The sequence below is a fragment of the Herpailurus yagouaroundi genome, unplaced genomic scaffold, assembly GCF_014898765.1.
Source record: "Herpailurus yagouaroundi ecotype Mexico unplaced genomic scaffold, PumYag 67702, whole genome shotgun sequence".
In the NCBI taxonomy this organism is placed as follows: domain Eukaryota; kingdom Metazoa; phylum Chordata; class Mammalia; order Carnivora; family Felidae; genus Herpailurus; species Herpailurus yagouaroundi.
Genome location: NW_024420501.1, coordinates 4,215,880 through 4,223,387, shown reverse-complemented (window position 1 = coordinate 4,223,387; position 7,508 = coordinate 4,215,880). Strand labels below are relative to the sequence as shown.

Below are 7,508 nucleotides of genomic sequence, written 5' to 3'. Positions count from 1 at the left end.
GGGGGGGGGGGGGGAAGCCTCCCGCCTCTCCCTCAGGGTCCTCACCTCCGAGCTTGGCGCAGCCCGCGATTCCTCTCTCTTCTGACCGGAGTGGGCTCCGGTCAGGCCGAGCCTCACGTCCCTCACGCGCCCAAGACGCAAGGCCAGCCGCGCCTCAGACGCGGACCCTGCCTGGGGTCTCCCCGGGATGACCGCAGGGGCGGGGCGTGGCTAGACGCTCCGCATGCGCGAGTGGGCGGTGCCTCCGCGCCTCCCGCCTAGCTGCTCTGAAGCCCCGCCCCTCAGGCTCCCCAGATACAAGTCGCGAAGCAGAACATCCGGGGACCTTGCCCCGTCTTTTCAGGGTTGATAGGAAGAGCCAGATGGGAGTGGGGGCCCCGTGATCTGTGGTGGGGTCTCGCCTCACTCCTCCCGCGGGGTCCGTATCCATCGCTGGCAAGGGCTGGCACTCGTCCCTCCCCGAACCTGAGTCGGGTCCCCCCAGACGAAGCCTCGCGTCCCCCAGACGCCAAAGACCAAGGTCGCCAAACGCCGCTGCCCACCACACGTGCTCGGGGCTTTCCAGAACTAACGGCACCGGCGGGGCCCAGCCTGGCCCCCCTCCCTACGCGGGGCGGGGGGGGGGGGGGAAGCCTCCCGCCTCTCCCTCAGGGTCCTCACCTCCGAGCTTGGCGCAGCCCGCGATTCCTCTCTCTTCTGACCGGAGTGGGCTCCGGTCAGGCCGAGCCTCACGCCCCTCACGCGCCCAAGACGGAAGGCCAGCCGCGCCACGTACGGGAACCCTGCCTGGGGTCTCCCCGGGATGACCGCACAGGTCGTCCGAGACCAGGACCCGATGTTTGGGGTGAAAAACCCCTCAGTCCTAGCTCCGGGTCCTCGCCTTGGCTCTGGGCTCTGGCTGAGCCGCTCTCCTCTCTGGAGCTGAGCTCATTGGCTGCAGCACAAGCCCCTCCCCTTCGCGAGAACTTCGAGGTGGACGTGAGGAAGCACGGATGGCCATCTGCTCCAGGGCAACGGAGGGTTGACGCGGGGCGCAGGGTAAGCTCCCTGCCACCACCCTCCCATCTGAGGCTGTAGGCATACCCTGGGGCATGTCCAAGGTATTTACTTTTACTACTGATAGGGCTTGCCTGTCAGCCCTTTTGCGGACCTGCTGCGGCCTTCAGTCCAAGGCCATTTCCCTGAGACTCCCTCTCTCGAAAGAGGAAGTCAGGGAGGCAGCGCTTCTGCCTGCCCGACCTGCCTGGGACCTCCCATTCTGATACCATGGGCGGCTTTCTGTGTGTCGCCCTGGGTCTGGGGACGTAGTCTTCTCAGTCCTCCCTCCAGATCCTCGGGATGCCTAGCAGAACCTGGGTCCCCTCCCTTCTCCTGACATGAAGCTGGGCCCCTCACATCAAGGTTCTCACTTTTCCCTGATGCCCTAGTAGGGGCATCAGGAGACACCGCGTTTGGCCACCAAGCTGTAGGGCCTCCCAGGGCCGAAAGCAGGTCAAGGACTAGATTCTGTGGTGCTCCCTCTATTTGGGGCCAAGCTATATAGTCCTCCCTCAGGGTCCTCACCTTGATGTCTGGCGGAGACCAGCTGCTCCCTTCTGAGCACATCCAGTGACCATGCCCTGGAGCGTCCCAGGGCTAACCACAGAGACAGGGCAGGCTTCTTCTGGCCCTCAAATCCTCCCTCAGGACCTCACCTTGTCACCTGGCGAGATCTGGACTCCTGCCTTCCCTGACCTATGTCTGCCACCCTCAGACCAAGGCCTCCACCTTCCCGAGACCCTCAAGCTGGAAATGAGGGGGCTGCTCAGCCTGGGACCCCTGCTCGGAGTCTCCCAGGACTCACATCAGCAGTAAAGCAGGATTCTGTTGGATACCCTCTGTTCTGGGATGGGTGGGCCCCTTAGTTCTCTCTTAAGGGTCCTCACCTTGTGTCCTGGCTTCTCAGTTAAATACCATGAGGGAAATTAGAAATCGTCCCTGCCTGCCAGCAACTCTTTGAGAATGGTTTCAGGTTCCAGGCTATTGCATTGTCCAGTGCAGTGATTTTCTTTTTTTATAACTGTCATTCATAGCGAGAAATATATTATACATTGTGCATCTATCCAAAGTGTTTATGTAATATTTTTTTCATGAAAAAATACTTATCCTTACTATCGGTGATTCATTGTGATACTGACTATTCCGTTTTTAGTTCATACTTTATATTCTGCTAAACTAATTTTTTTGAAGATGAGTCCTTACTCATTAGCACGGTTTCAGATGATTATTAGGAGACTGGAGTCATAGTGCCTCAGTGAACCCCATCTTCCCTGCCGTCTTGACATTGCCCCCCCCCCCCGGGGGGCTGCTGGCATTTGTGCCCTGAGGCACGGTCTCAGATTTCTGCAATGAAGCAGGAGCAGAAGTTGAAAAGGTTTGCTCCTCCCTGTCCTGCCATCTGCCTTCTGTTATTACAAGCTACGAAGTCTCCCCAGCTTAGGCCCAGAACTTCCTCACCCCAAACATAAGTACCTATTCAACACAGTCCTCAGTCTCCCCCAGGGGTTTCTCATGTTTGGTTGTTTCGATTTTATTGTTGATATTTGTTTTTATCCTCCCTTCCATAGTTTTCTGGGCTTCATTCTGGGAGAAGACAGCAGCCCAAGCTCTGTAGTCATCTTGACATCTACAGGTAAGATGCTAAGTCTGTAAATACAAATTGACATCTTTACTATGATGTGTATTCCACCAATGAATATGCTATACTGCTCTGTTTGTTTGGGACTTATTTTACCGGAATCTATCAGTAAACTTTTATAGTTGTTTCCGTAAAGATCTCATACATTTTTGTGATGATTCGTTTAAGGTAATTTTTGGATCCTGTGGCTGTTGGGATGTCTTCTATCACGTGTTCTAATTAGTTACTGTTTTTGTGTGACAAGGCTCTGGCTGTTTGTTAGAGTGAATTTATACTATCTTTCTGAGGTTTCGTATTCGTTTGAATATTCCACATGCTTATTCCTTAGAATTTTCTACATAAGTGATCATATCGCCAAATAGTATCTTTCTTATATATCCACAGCTTACTTATATATCCACAGCTATGGTTTTGCATTTCAGTGTAGTTTTGAACAGTAGAGGTAATAGCATTATACCTCTATCTTTTCTCAGACCTTACTGGAAATGCTTCTAACATTTCACACGAAATCATGTTTGCTGTAGATTTTAGGAAAGGGAAATTCCCTTGTAATCTTAGCTTGCTAAAAGATTTAAAAAAAAATTCCCATGAACTTGCGCTGAATTTCTAAGTTTTTTATTTCTGTACCCACTGATGTAATAATGTTTTCTCTTCTCCTGTTATGGACTGAATTACGTACCCCAAAATTCGTATGTTGAGTTCCTAAATCCTAGTAACTCAGCATTTGACTGAATTTGGAGATCTCGCCTTTAAAGAGGTAATTAAGGTAAATACAAGGTCATATGGGTGGGCCCAAATCCAGCATGACTGGTGTCCTCATGAGAAGAAGTTAGGTCATCCTTTAGATGACGCATAAAGGAAAGATAATTTGAAGGCACAGGGAGAAAACAGCCAACTGCAAGCCAAGAAAAGAGGCCTCAGAAGCAACCAACCCTGCCATCACATTGATCTTGGACTTTTAGGCTCCAGAATTATAAGGAAATGAAGTCCTGTTGTTTAAGCCACCCAGTCTGTGGTAATTTGTTATGACAGCCCTAGCAAACAAATATACTCCTTGAATTTGTTAATGTAGGGAATTACAATGGAAAGTATTTTCTAATGTTAAATCATGTTTTCGCTCCTAAGACACAGTTTATTCATTTAATTCACTGCTATGCTGAATATGCTATTAATCTGTTTAAGATATTTACTGCTATGTGAGCGAGCTTAGCTCGCGTGTTATGTTCATGGGGAGCCCTCATCTGGCTTTTGAATCAAGGAGAGCTAGCCTGGGAGAAGTAGTTGAATAATTGCCCATCATTTTGGGTGCTTTAGAAGAGATTGCATGAGATAGTGAATTACTTCTCCCTGACCGTTTGCTAGAACTGGCCTTCAAGACTGCCTGACCTGGAGTATGTAAGGGTTGCCTGATCTTTGAATAGTTTCAGTCTGTAGCACTTGTTAGAATTCTCTGTTTCTTTGTGAACCAATTTGGCCATTGTTTCCCTAAAAAGCAGTCTATTTCACTAAGGTTTCAAATTGAATGGCATATTTATAATAAAACCTTTCTTACAGAAGTCCTAAAACCTACACATCAGTAAAGAGAATAGTATACTATACCCAATATGCCAGATACTCAACATCGACAGTCACCAATGCATGGCCAATCTGGTTCTAAATTATACCCCCACCTACCCTGACCCCCACCCCCAATGTCTGTTGCTAGAATAATGTGAAGCAAATCCAAGACATCATACCATTCCTTCTCTAAGTATTTCAGGATGCATTTTTAAAAGATAAGGACTCTTTTATAAAATATAAACCCAATACAATACCCCAAAATTAAACAAGCCATTGATATCAAACACCCAGTTATCTCTCACACTTAACTGAAGGCCTTACATACTTTTTTAAAAATCTGTTTCCTTGAATTGGTGCCCCAATAGGATCATTTTTCCCCTAAATCATTTTAGTCTATAGGTCTATATATCACCTACACATCACCTCTTTTTGGCTGCAATTTTTATTGTTATACAGTAACAATACAGGTCTTCTGTTTTGTCCTGGTTCCCGTAGTCTGGATTTTGCAGACTCTAACACTTAGGTGTCCTTTGAGACTGTGTTCCTCTGCGCCCTGTATTTCTTTACATTGCTAATTAGAAGTAGAAGCTTGAGCAGATGTTTTTTGAATTTTTGTCTTTCGTTTTGCAAGACTACTCCATAGGTGATGCTGTTCACTTCCATTAGGAGGTACATGATGCTGTTTGTCCTTGTGCTGATGCTGGGTCATCAATGGTCATCGTGTTTATCCATTAATCCTTAGGGGTTGAAAAATGATCATTCTCTCATTCTTTCGTAGCTTATTAACTGAAATACCTCTATATGTAGAAACTGCCCCTTGTCCACCATTTGGTTATCCTGAGGGAAAGATATTTGCTGTGTTCTTTTATAATATTTAAATCTCCTCTGCATGTATATTTTGTACAATTTAAGTTCTATTGTTTATTTCTGCCTTTCTCTTCAGTAACTGATATTTACAAAACTTGTCTAATTTTATAAGTGTTTCCAAAGGACTGGCTTTGTTTTGGGGCTCTATTTTCTATTCTGTTATTTGTGCATTTATCTTCACTATTTCCTACCCTTTATTTCTTTTGCTTTAATGCTATTGATTCCCTAGCTTCTTGAATGGTTTACATGTTTTAAATATTTTTTTCTAAGACATTTATTTCATGCTATAATATTTCCCTCTGAGGAGCACTTGGGCTGCATCACACAGGTAAATTAAATATATCACCCTATTGCATTATTGGAATTTTTTCAATATATACAAAAAGTAGGCAGTGTAAAAACTTTTTGAGTAGGATATGAAAAGGATGAGAGACATAGAATGGTATTTAGAGCAGGTTTCAATATCCAAGGGTATTTTGGGTTTTGTTTTCTTTTAGTTATTAATTATAGGAGAAACTGAAACCTATTTAATGGCAGGTAAAAGAATTGACCTTGTCCCAGGAATGCGATGAAGTTTAATACTAGAAAATCTATCACTATAATTGGCCACACATGTAACAGTCAAGAATCATCCAGGAAAACAGAAACCATAGTAGACATTTAACACAGAAATGATTTAATTCAGGGAATTAGTTACATAAGTGATGACAAAGCTAAACAGGGGCAATCCGAGGAATCCAATAACCAGCAACATAAAGAAGTCATTCCCACTTCTAGGCTGGAAGAACAATGAGAAGAGGAGATAGTGTTTCTGGAGCCTTGGTGTTGGGTTCAACAGGATCTGGAGCCATGGGGCTCCTGACGGGGCTGGAGCCATGGAAAATATGTAGCCATTAAAGAGGAAACCAGCTGATGCAGAGGAAGTAGGAGAAAACTCTGGCTGCTCTATCCTCCTAGCTTCTAATCTTCTGTTGGTCTGCCTTTGGCAGAACCCAGATAGCATTTGTTGACCAGCCCAAGGATTCAGCCTGTGTGTACTGTAAGGCAGAGGACAAGTGAGGGATGGATGTAAGGGCAGATAAGTCTAGAACAAGCATGCCGCATTGACAGATTAAATGAGAAAAATCATACCCAAACCGATACGGAAAAGCATTCAATAACAAATCCTGTCCCCATCCCACACCTTCTCAAGTCCAGGCTAGTTTAGGCACCCATCTCTATGCTCCCGTACCCCTTTCGTGCCCCCCTCTCATCATAGCATTGATTTCCAAGCTGTAATTGATAGTTTACTCCTCTATCTCCTCCACTGGACTATAAGCTCTATGAGTGTAAAGACCATGCCACGTCTCCCACTATATCCAGTGTCTGCAATTGCTTGGATCAGAGTATGCACTGTAAAATATTTCTTGTTGAATCATTTGATTTGTTGATGCCTTTTAATTGTTAAATAAAATGTGTAATTATTTTACTTTATAATTTTTCCTAAGTTGAGTACCCCACAAAAGAGATGATTGTACAAACGTAAACATAGAAATTGATTATGGTAACTGCTTCCATCTAGTCAGATTACACTCTTACTTCAAGTAATTCGCATCAACTATTATCTAACCTAGGAATTGCATCGTTCTTAATGTTTACCTGTCAATGTTTTAGAGACATAATCTTAGATACCTACGAAGACTGGGAAGTTAAGGAATCGTGGAATGTATATGTTGATAGCCTCAAGGAAAAGGTCTTGAAAAGTTAGTTCTTTTTCCCCACAAATTACTTTAGTAATGGAATTTTCTCAAAAACAGTGAGTAGAAAATAGAACTATTAATCTCAGAGATTGACAGAATATATTTCACCCAGAATTTAATAGAAAAATAGACAAGGCCACCTAGTCTGGGTGTCCTAAATGACCTTAGTATTACATGGATATCTGGCTGGAAAGAAATTCTCTCCATAATACATCATTCCCAACCTTTAGATCTTATAATCATTGATTCACAGCATAGGAAAGGGACCTTGAAGGGGGCATCTAGTCTAGTCACCCATTAAAGTTTTTAGACACACTGGTTGTTAGAAAGTTCTTTATATAATGTCAGTAACTGGTCCCTGTGTAACCATTTATTCATGAGTTCTATTTCTGCTTTGTGAAATCACAATGAGGCTGCCCAAGCAACCACATGACAAACCTTCAGATGTTTGCAAATAGTCAACATGTTCTCCTCCAGTCTTTCTTATCCAAAGTAAACATTTATTTTTTTCAGGAGATTCCCATATATCATGGTGTCTAGACCTTTACTGTTCATTACATTAGCACTAGCCACCTGTAGCTATTGAAATTGAAATTTAAAATATTTACTTCATCCGTCATATTAGCCACATTTCAAGTGCTCGATAGCCACACTTGGCTAGTAGC

At 44.5% G+C, this 7,508-nt stretch overlaps 1 protein-coding gene across 6 annotated transcripts in view; it reads right to left on the bottom strand.

Moving 5' to 3' along the window:
- LOC121025832 (melanoma-associated antigen 10-like) overlaps window positions 1–156 on the bottom strand; it is a 6,186-nt gene extending 6,030 nt beyond the window's left edge. For 4 of the 6 annotated variants that reach the window (XM_040468597.1, XM_040468596.1, XM_040468598.1 and 1 more), the window contains exon 1: window positions 46–148. The gene's annotated coding sequence lies outside the window, so the exon portion shown is untranslated. Of the gene's footprint in view, window positions 1–45 lie in introns of all 6 variants that reach the window. The other 2 variants (XM_040468600.1, XM_040468599.1) reach the window with 1 other exon arrangement.
- Between the last annotated feature and the right edge of the window lie 7,352 nt (window positions 157–7,508).